Here is an 8,322-nt window from a genome sequence, read left to right on the forward strand (position 1 = left end):
ATGGTATTACATCTCATCCACAGCAGTTGGTCTGCATGATTGCCAGTACATCTGGATCCCCGTTGACATTAATGACTCAGGAGAGTGTTGCTTGCCAGTGTTTCCTCCACGCTGCCCGACAGCACTTTGGGGTTCTTTGGTATCTTTTTTATAAATTGAAGCAGCTTGAAAATGGAGTTGGCTAGCAAAAAACACATTATAAAATAACATGGTAGAAATCAGGGGAGATTATTTCACCCCAAGTCTTAGAATTCCAGTGGATTCTAGTAACATATATCACAATCCACTGCAATATCCGACTCCTAATGCACCGTCTAGCAGCAGAACTTATCGAGAAAGTTGTGCTGTGAGGTCCCAAGGCAAGGAGCTTCAGCCACTTTAGCTGCACAGGTATGGATGCATTCTTTCAGTTTAGTGTACCTGTATAATTCTAGCTCATTTCCCTTCCCCTTCCCCCTCTCCCCCCACAAATCTGTTCCATCCACATAAAGCTTTAGAGTAAAGGCCATTATTGGTTTCATGGACCTGATTTGTCATTGAGTAGTCACTTACTTCTCCTCAAAGAGTGCAAAGTGGGCCTAACATGTCACTATGTACTTTGCTTGGATGTGCAAGGCAATGGAGATAGAGAACCCAAATGAACAGTGTGCAGAAAGCTTTGCTCCCAAGAACAGCATTATAGAGTGTGAAGCGTTATATGTATGTACCTCCAGCTGAAAACATGTTTTCAGAACTTTCTGGGCAATCCACCTTTTGTTCTGTGGGTGTGCTTTCACATTCGTGTCATTTAATACAGTTGTGAACTGACTTTATCCCTGTCAAACAAAGTCAGGCTTTATGTCCACATGATGATTGCTTTTTCTGCTAGCACAGCTGGATAAGTAGGTGGGACATATGATAAGAAAAAAAGCAAGACAAGCAACTGCATCGTCTGCAGATTTAATAATCAGTATCATTTGTACTTTGTTAGGGTGTAACTTATTACCGGTGATGATGATTTACATTTTCAGTTAGTGCTTGTCATCCAATAATTTTAAAGTGCTTTACATGAACTGGGCTTGTTTAGTTTGGAAAAAAGAAGATTAAGGGGGGACATGATAGCGGTTTTCAAATATCTAAAAGGGTGTCACAAGGAGGAAAGAGAAAATTTGTTCCTCTTGGTTTCTGAGGACAGGACAAGGAGTAATGGGCTTAAAGTGCAGCAGGGGAGGTTTAGATTGGACATTAGGAAAAAATTCCTAACTGTCAGGGTGGTCAAATATTGGAATAAATTGCCAAAGGAGGTGGTGGAATCTCCCTCTCTGGAGATATTTAAGAACAGGTTGGATAGACATCTGTCAGGGATGGTGTAGACGGAGCTTGGTCCTGCCTTGAAGGCGGGGGGCTGGACTCGATAACCTCTCGAGGTCCCTTCCAGTCCTATTATTCTATGATTCTATGATCTACATTATTAACTGAACCTTCCCTATGCCAATCCAATGCAGTGGTTATTACAGCTGGCTTACAGATGGAAAGCTCAGGTACAAAGGTAGTTGGTTTCCTACCTTCTACTGAATTCAGTGGAAATTTGGATCCTGAATACCTCTGAGGATCTGGGCCAATAGCCTTCGGCAAAGGCTACATAATGAATCAATGGCTAACTTGACCCCAGTAATTCTAACCTCCAGTTCCTTAGCCTAACCCCAAGACAACACTCCTTGCCAATATCTAACAAGACATTCCGAAGGAGGCCTTACTGGCCCATTCTGGAATCTTTCTCATCAGTCATCTCCTTCTGTTTCTCTCTTACTGCCTCGCCCATTTTAAAACTCTCTACCTGCAGGCCAGAATCTTGCTTGCCCCAACTCTGCAGTTCAGGGAACTGACCGGTGAAAGACTGTTTCTGCTTAGTAGAAATTTGTCCTGAACCTGTGTGAAGTACAGATCCTGCTCCAAGCTGCTCAAGTGTTTGAATCCAGAATTTTCATTCAGGCCACTCTCTTGTTTTTAGATTATCCGTCCTGATACTCTACTAGGTTCTCACAATGTGGCATCTGATAAATAATCTTGAAATGGAGGTACTGAGAGGTGACAGCTCAGAGCCTCATAGGTATTTTGACCCTCAGCTTCCCAGGGAAGCAAAATGCAGGACAATGTAGCACTTTAAAGACTAACAAGATGGTTTATTAGATGATGAGCTTTCGTGGGCCAGACCCACTTCCTCAGATCCAGTGCAAACAGTGATTCAGTAGTAAAGCCAGGAATAGAACTCTGGTCATAGGTGCTGAAACAATAGCAGCCCCTGGCTTGAGGTGGTTTTCATTATATCCAATTTGGTTCAATGGGTCTCACACATCCCCACTACACAAATTGTTCCAGGACCCCTGCCTCCCTGGTCATTTTATTCTCAGTTTGCTGCCTCTTCTACCAGACCTCAATGCCTGGTAAAATCAAGAGCTTCAGCTGGGAGGATAAAAGGGGATACAAGAACCATAAGAGACAAGGAAGTACTATTACTGATCCGACCTTGTCTTCTGTTGTGGGGAAGGGAAGGAGAAGGTATTTGGTTTAAACCACGTTAGCTAACACATGATAAGCTCCTAGTGTGAACTAGAGTCATGCTTACATGGGAAAGAGATATCTGTCTTGTCCACCTTACGAGTTTGCCAGATGATAGCTAACACTGCTGTTAAACACACTTTTATTCCCGTTGAGTACATAGGGTTGCCAGGAGTCTGGTATTCTATCGGGCAGTCTGGTATTTGCGTTCTTTGTCCTGTAAAAAAAAATCAGAGAATACCGAACATGTGCAATGTCCAGTACTCTCTGATTTTTCCAGCTGCGCACCGGACAGAAGCCTGGCATAGGCGAGGGGGGCAGCTAGAAGGTGGGGCCACGATCGGCTCTAGAGCCTGTGATTGCACAGAAACCTGGTGGGGGTGGGGAAAGTGGCTGGGAGTCCCAGCTGGGAAGCGGGGTTTTGATTGCCGCTTATCCCGCATTCTTTTTGTCCGGTATTTTTTGGGAGACCATCTGGCAATCCTACATACTCACCATGCAGGGTGAGGCTCTGTGTATGGTGTGTCACTGAATGAGGGGAATCCTATAGATATGGACCATGTATCTAAGCTACTATTTCTTCCTCTTTCTCTTCCCGCACCCTTTTTAACTATCAGAGCCAGCTAGGCCTCTGGGGGTTGAGTTTCTGCCTGGTAAAGGCATAGCAAAAAGCATGGCAACAATTCAGCCCAGGTTTTCTATCATGTTTGACCATGGAGTGTATTCATACTGCTGTGTTTCAGAGCTAATGCCAAGGTGCTTTGTATTTTCAAAAGGTGTAGATGCTTGTTGTGTATTTTTCTTTCCAATCATTATTGCCATGAAAAAGCAGGTCACACAAGGCATCCCTATACAAGTTCATGGTGCTTTATGGTCCCTCAAGGGCCTATGCAGCAAGCAGGAGCCTACAAAAATGAGTCCCAGAGCCCAGATATACAGCCCCTCACTTGCAGGGCATGTGTTGTAGTGCTAAAAATAGCTGTGTTGGCTCATGCCCTGAAGATCATGCCCCAGCCTCAGACTCAATGGCTGCACAGCTAATTTTAGTGTCACAGTGTGAGGCAGAGTTTGTAAATCAGCGCTCTTGAGACTTGCTGCTGCAGGATCCTGCTTACAGTGTAGATGTGCCTGCTATGCACCATGGTCTTTCATGACCACTCTCAGCAAGGGCTGTGCTGTTCTGTGGTTTTTCCCCATTCTAGCTTGCCTGTCTAATAAATTGAGCATACATCATGATATGAGACTGTTGCTCAGGTGACAAATGCAATGGAAATGAACCCAGGAGATCTGGGTTCAGTTCCCCGCTTTCTATGTAAGTTTGGACAAGTAATTTACCCTCAACTGCCCACCTGTGCTTCCTTTCTCCCATCTGGTATTCTGATATGTCTATTTAGATTGTGAACTCTTCTCTCATAGCACAGTGAGGTCCTGATCCCACTTGAGGCCCAAAAGTACTACTAATAGTAGGCACCCTTCAGTCTCCAGAGACCATGGTTACGCTCACCTGAGAGGTAAAGAATTTTAATCAGTTGATTTTATGGCAGCCACAAAGGTGGTTTAAGGGACTCACTCAAGAGAGACTATTTCTGCTGCATCTGTCCCATTTAAAGGCAATGTTTTAAACCTTCGGGATTTGCCTTCAGTGAGCTCTCGTCTCCTCCGCTAAGCTGGACTTCTCATAACTCTGGAGACCTGTTGTGTCCAAAGGCTGCAGTTTTGAGTGTGATCTTCCCATTTGTCCACATCAATTTCCTTGAGGCCTTGCAAAGATCCTTGTAAGAAAATTTTGGACATCCTTTGAGTCTTTTTTCAGATGCCAGTTTGCTGTACAGAATGCCCTTCTGTGCTCTAAAGCCATTCACATTGTAGGGGATTCTTACAGGGAAACTAGAAAAGCACCAATTTCTTTGTTAGTTTTTTTTAAAGGTATGTCCACTGCTTACAGTGTAATCAACTTACTAGCAACCCTATTGAGCCTGATTCTCCAAAGCTTGGCACCTGGTGATCATGGGTGTAGCACAATGTGGGTGTAGCACCCTGCCAAATGGAGGTGCATTGGTGTGAATGATGACTAGACATAGCACACAGCAGAAGTGAAGTAAGCCCACTAGGTTTGTAAGACTGTAAATTACTTTCGAAATCAAATTAGCCTAGGGAAAATGTAGGGTTTGATGCGTGCTTTGAAATTCAAGATTAATAACATGTCTCAGCAGTAGGATAGGGAGGCACGGTACAGCTTGTTGAACTGTGCTTTTACATAAGAACATAAGACCGGCCATACTGGGTCAGACCAAAGGTTCATCTAGCCCAGTATCCTGTCTGCTGACAATGGCCAATACCAGATGCCCCAGAGGGAGGAATCACAACAGGTAATCCTCACGTGATCCCTCCCCTGTCACCCACCTCCAGAGGAACAGAGGCTAGGAACACCATTCCTACCCATCCTGGCTAATAGCCATTGATGGACCTAACCTCCACGGATCTATCTAGCTCTTTTTTGAACCCTTTTCTAACCTTTACCACATCATCTGGCAAGGAGCTCCACAGGTTGATTATGCGCTGAGTGGGGGGAAAAAAACCCTTCCTTTTGTTTTAAACCTGCTGACTATTAATTTCATTTGGTGACACTTATCTATGTGCCTGTCTAATAAATTGAGCATATACCATGATATGAGAATGTTGCTCATGTGAGAAATGCAGTGGAAATTGACTCGGGAAATCTGGGTTCAGTTTCCAGCTTCTTATGTAAGTTTGGGCAAGTCATTTAGCCTCAATAAAATAGATTCCCTTATACATCTCTGGACTTTACTCATTGGGAACTGTGTACTACTTTTGCCTCACATGTAAAGTGTGGAACACTACGTCAGCCCATGGATCATGCAAGTAGAGGGCTAAATTGTGCTTTTAGTCACAGTCCTCAGTAAGGAATGGGACAGCAACATACTGTCTCTGTAGGCGCGCTAGAGATGTTCTACGTGGGCCAGACAATACTTTCTGTAGTGTAAGGGGAGGGCAATTATTGCTAACCTCATTAGAGTACCTCTCCTCTACAAATAGACAACTACAACTTGACCATGCCAGCTGACTCAGGCACAAGGAGCTCAGGCTAAAGGCAGTCCTTTAGCCTGGGCCCTACAAACCTGAGTCAGCTTACAGGACAGTGCAGGATGTCTAATTGCAGAGGAGATGTCTCCAAGGGTGGGGAAGGCACTCCGCCCCCTTCCTCCCTCTAGGCATTTTTATCTGGATGGGTTTAATGTGTTGTCAGTTAATGTGAAGTAATTAGCACACTTGTAACAGTGAATGTGGACACACCTTCATACAGTTGTGCTTTAGGAGTAGCCTGCCCTAGAACAAGTCTGCTGGGGACTATCCACAGCTGCTTTCACAACATGTTAAGCACCTTGAATGTCAGACAGACCTTTCAAGGCAGGGATTCTCAAACTCCATTGCACCGCAACCCCCTTCTGACATCAAAGATTACAACATGATCCCCAGAGGGGAGATTGAAGCCTGTGCCTGCCTGAACCCCACTATCTGTAACCTTAGCCCCGCCAGTGAAGGCTTCCGCCTGGGACGTTGGGGCTCGGGCTTCAGCTTCAGGCCCCAGCAAGGCTAGGCCAGCTTTGGCTACCCCATTAGGGTCCTGACCCACCATTGAAAACCCTTGTTCTAAGGCAGGGGTCTCCAAACTTTTCAGCCCGAGGGCCGCATTAACTATCAAACAGCAGTTCGGGGGCCGACTACACACTTGAGGTCCAAATAAAAAACAATCAAAACATGGATGTTGTTTTTAATTATTTATTTAATATTATTTTATTCAGTTATTATTTAATAACACATTGATACACTACACATGAACACCTGTATTAGTGTGAATGGTGAAATTGTTTCCTGGATGCCAAAATAGCAGACATTTCTGGCTTTAGATTTGTTGTCCCTAACATCAACAGTGACCTGCGATTATCATCGGACAAGTTTGTTCTCAAATTGTTCTTCACGTATTTCATTCTTGAAAATGTTTGTTCACACAGGTATGTTGTTCCAAAGATTGAAAGGTACCTTGATGCAAAAGTTTTGACATTAGGAAAGTCTTCCTTGGGCAAAAACTGGTAAAAACCCACCAGTCCTATTTTGAACTTGTCCCTAAGGAGGTCATTTGCTTGCAACTCAATGACTTCCAGCTGCAGTTCATCTGGGCAACTGGCCACATCTGCTTCAAATGGGTTTTGAAACAATCTCACTTCTTCTGCCTTTGAATCCAAAAAGGTCTCCACGGGCCGGATGAGAGGGCCTCGCGGGCCGCATCCGGCCCCCGGGCCGTAGTTTGGAGACCCCTGTTCTAAGGGAATGTAAATATGGCTGGTAGCAAAACACTGTCCAAGCATGCAAACATTGTTATTTTTGCCTGGCATTGCCCCTCTGTTCAAGAGTGTGTGGAAGCTGTTTTGCACTCTCTTCCTTGTGCACACACACACAGGGCTGGGTGTGGTTTGACCTAAAATCTGTATCCTTCCATCTTCAGCCCATGTCCAAATCTTCAGCAATTGACAGAACTCCTAGCACCATACTTCCTTCAGCTAACTCTGAACCCCACTAACTTCTGTGCCCTCCCTCTTTGCCCCACTCCATCAGTAGTGGTGGCCCACCATTCAGGATAATGATTATCAGTAGCTAAATCTATACTTGTTCCTCGGTCTTTACCTACGGACCCTTGTTGTCTAACCTTTACCCATCCTCTATGGTGATGAGAGGGTCACCTGCTGCTGCAGTAGTGTAGCTGACTGCCTTCTGTTTTTGTCTTATCCACTTTGCAGTCATGCCACTGGTTTCATGTATTTAGAGCATAGGAGGGAGCCTGGATATTAACTCAACTAGTTTAGCACAGTGTTTCTCAACCAGTGGTACAAGTACCCTTAGGGGTACTTAAGAGAAGTCGGGGGGGGGGGGGGGGCGGGGAGGTACGTAACACAACTGAAATTTGGAGAGAACTGAATTTTTGGTTTAAGTTTTACAGTGCTTTATTAGTTTTTTACTTTTTACACCCAAAAATTTCATTGCCTGCTTGGCTACGATTAAGTTGTTTAAACAAATGTGTTGTAATGGTAGAAAAAAATGTTGTGTCTGAAAACTGTAGGTACTGAGGGTACTTATTTTTTTTTAAAGGGGTACTTTATAAAAAAAAAAAAGGTTGAGAAACACAGGTTTAGCACATAGTAGTGTAAAATGTATCTCATTTGGAAGGGCTAGCTAGTGCAATCTTTAAATACTTGTCAGGAGAAAGCCCTACCTGGAGAAGGGAGGAGACTGACTATAAACTAAAGGGACTCTCATTCCCAATCGTCAGTGTGTATTTGCAACCAAGTGCCAGATTTGTAGTGGTATATTTAGGTATCTAAAGGTGCACTGGGATTTTTTGAAGTACTTGGGTACCTATCCCCCATGGGCATTGAATTAATTAAATGAGTTTTAAAAACTCATTTAACATTCTCATGCAGACAAGGCCCACATCTTGAGGATATGTCCTGCTAATCAGCTACATATGGATATATGTCATGTTAAAATGAGATTGTAGATTTTTAATGCTTCTAAATTAGAGGCTTTTTAATGAAGTGTTTATAAAGTGTTCTAGAAAGGTGTTAAAGCCCATTTCAGATTCCAATATAGACAAAACTATCTATTTTATCATGTATGCAATAAAGCCATGTTGTATCATGGGCTGCCTATGCCTGTATATATCTGTCAATTTATAGCCAACTCTTGCTTGGGGGAGGTGGACAGAAC

General features: G+C 43.9%; 1 long non-coding RNA gene across 4 annotated transcripts in view; it reads left to right on the plus strand.

Annotated features, from left to right (window-relative positions):
• The window catches only part of LOC142829561 (uncharacterized), a 68,060-nt gene that overhangs the window by 28,590 nt on the left and 31,148 nt on the right, over window positions 1–8,322 (plus strand). The gene's annotated exons all lie outside the window — the stretch shown is intronic.

This window comes from Pelodiscus sinensis, chromosome 5, assembly GCF_049634645.1.
Source record: "Pelodiscus sinensis isolate JC-2024 chromosome 5, ASM4963464v1, whole genome shotgun sequence".
NCBI classification, from domain to species: Eukaryota; Metazoa; Chordata; order Testudines; family Trionychidae; genus Pelodiscus; species Pelodiscus sinensis.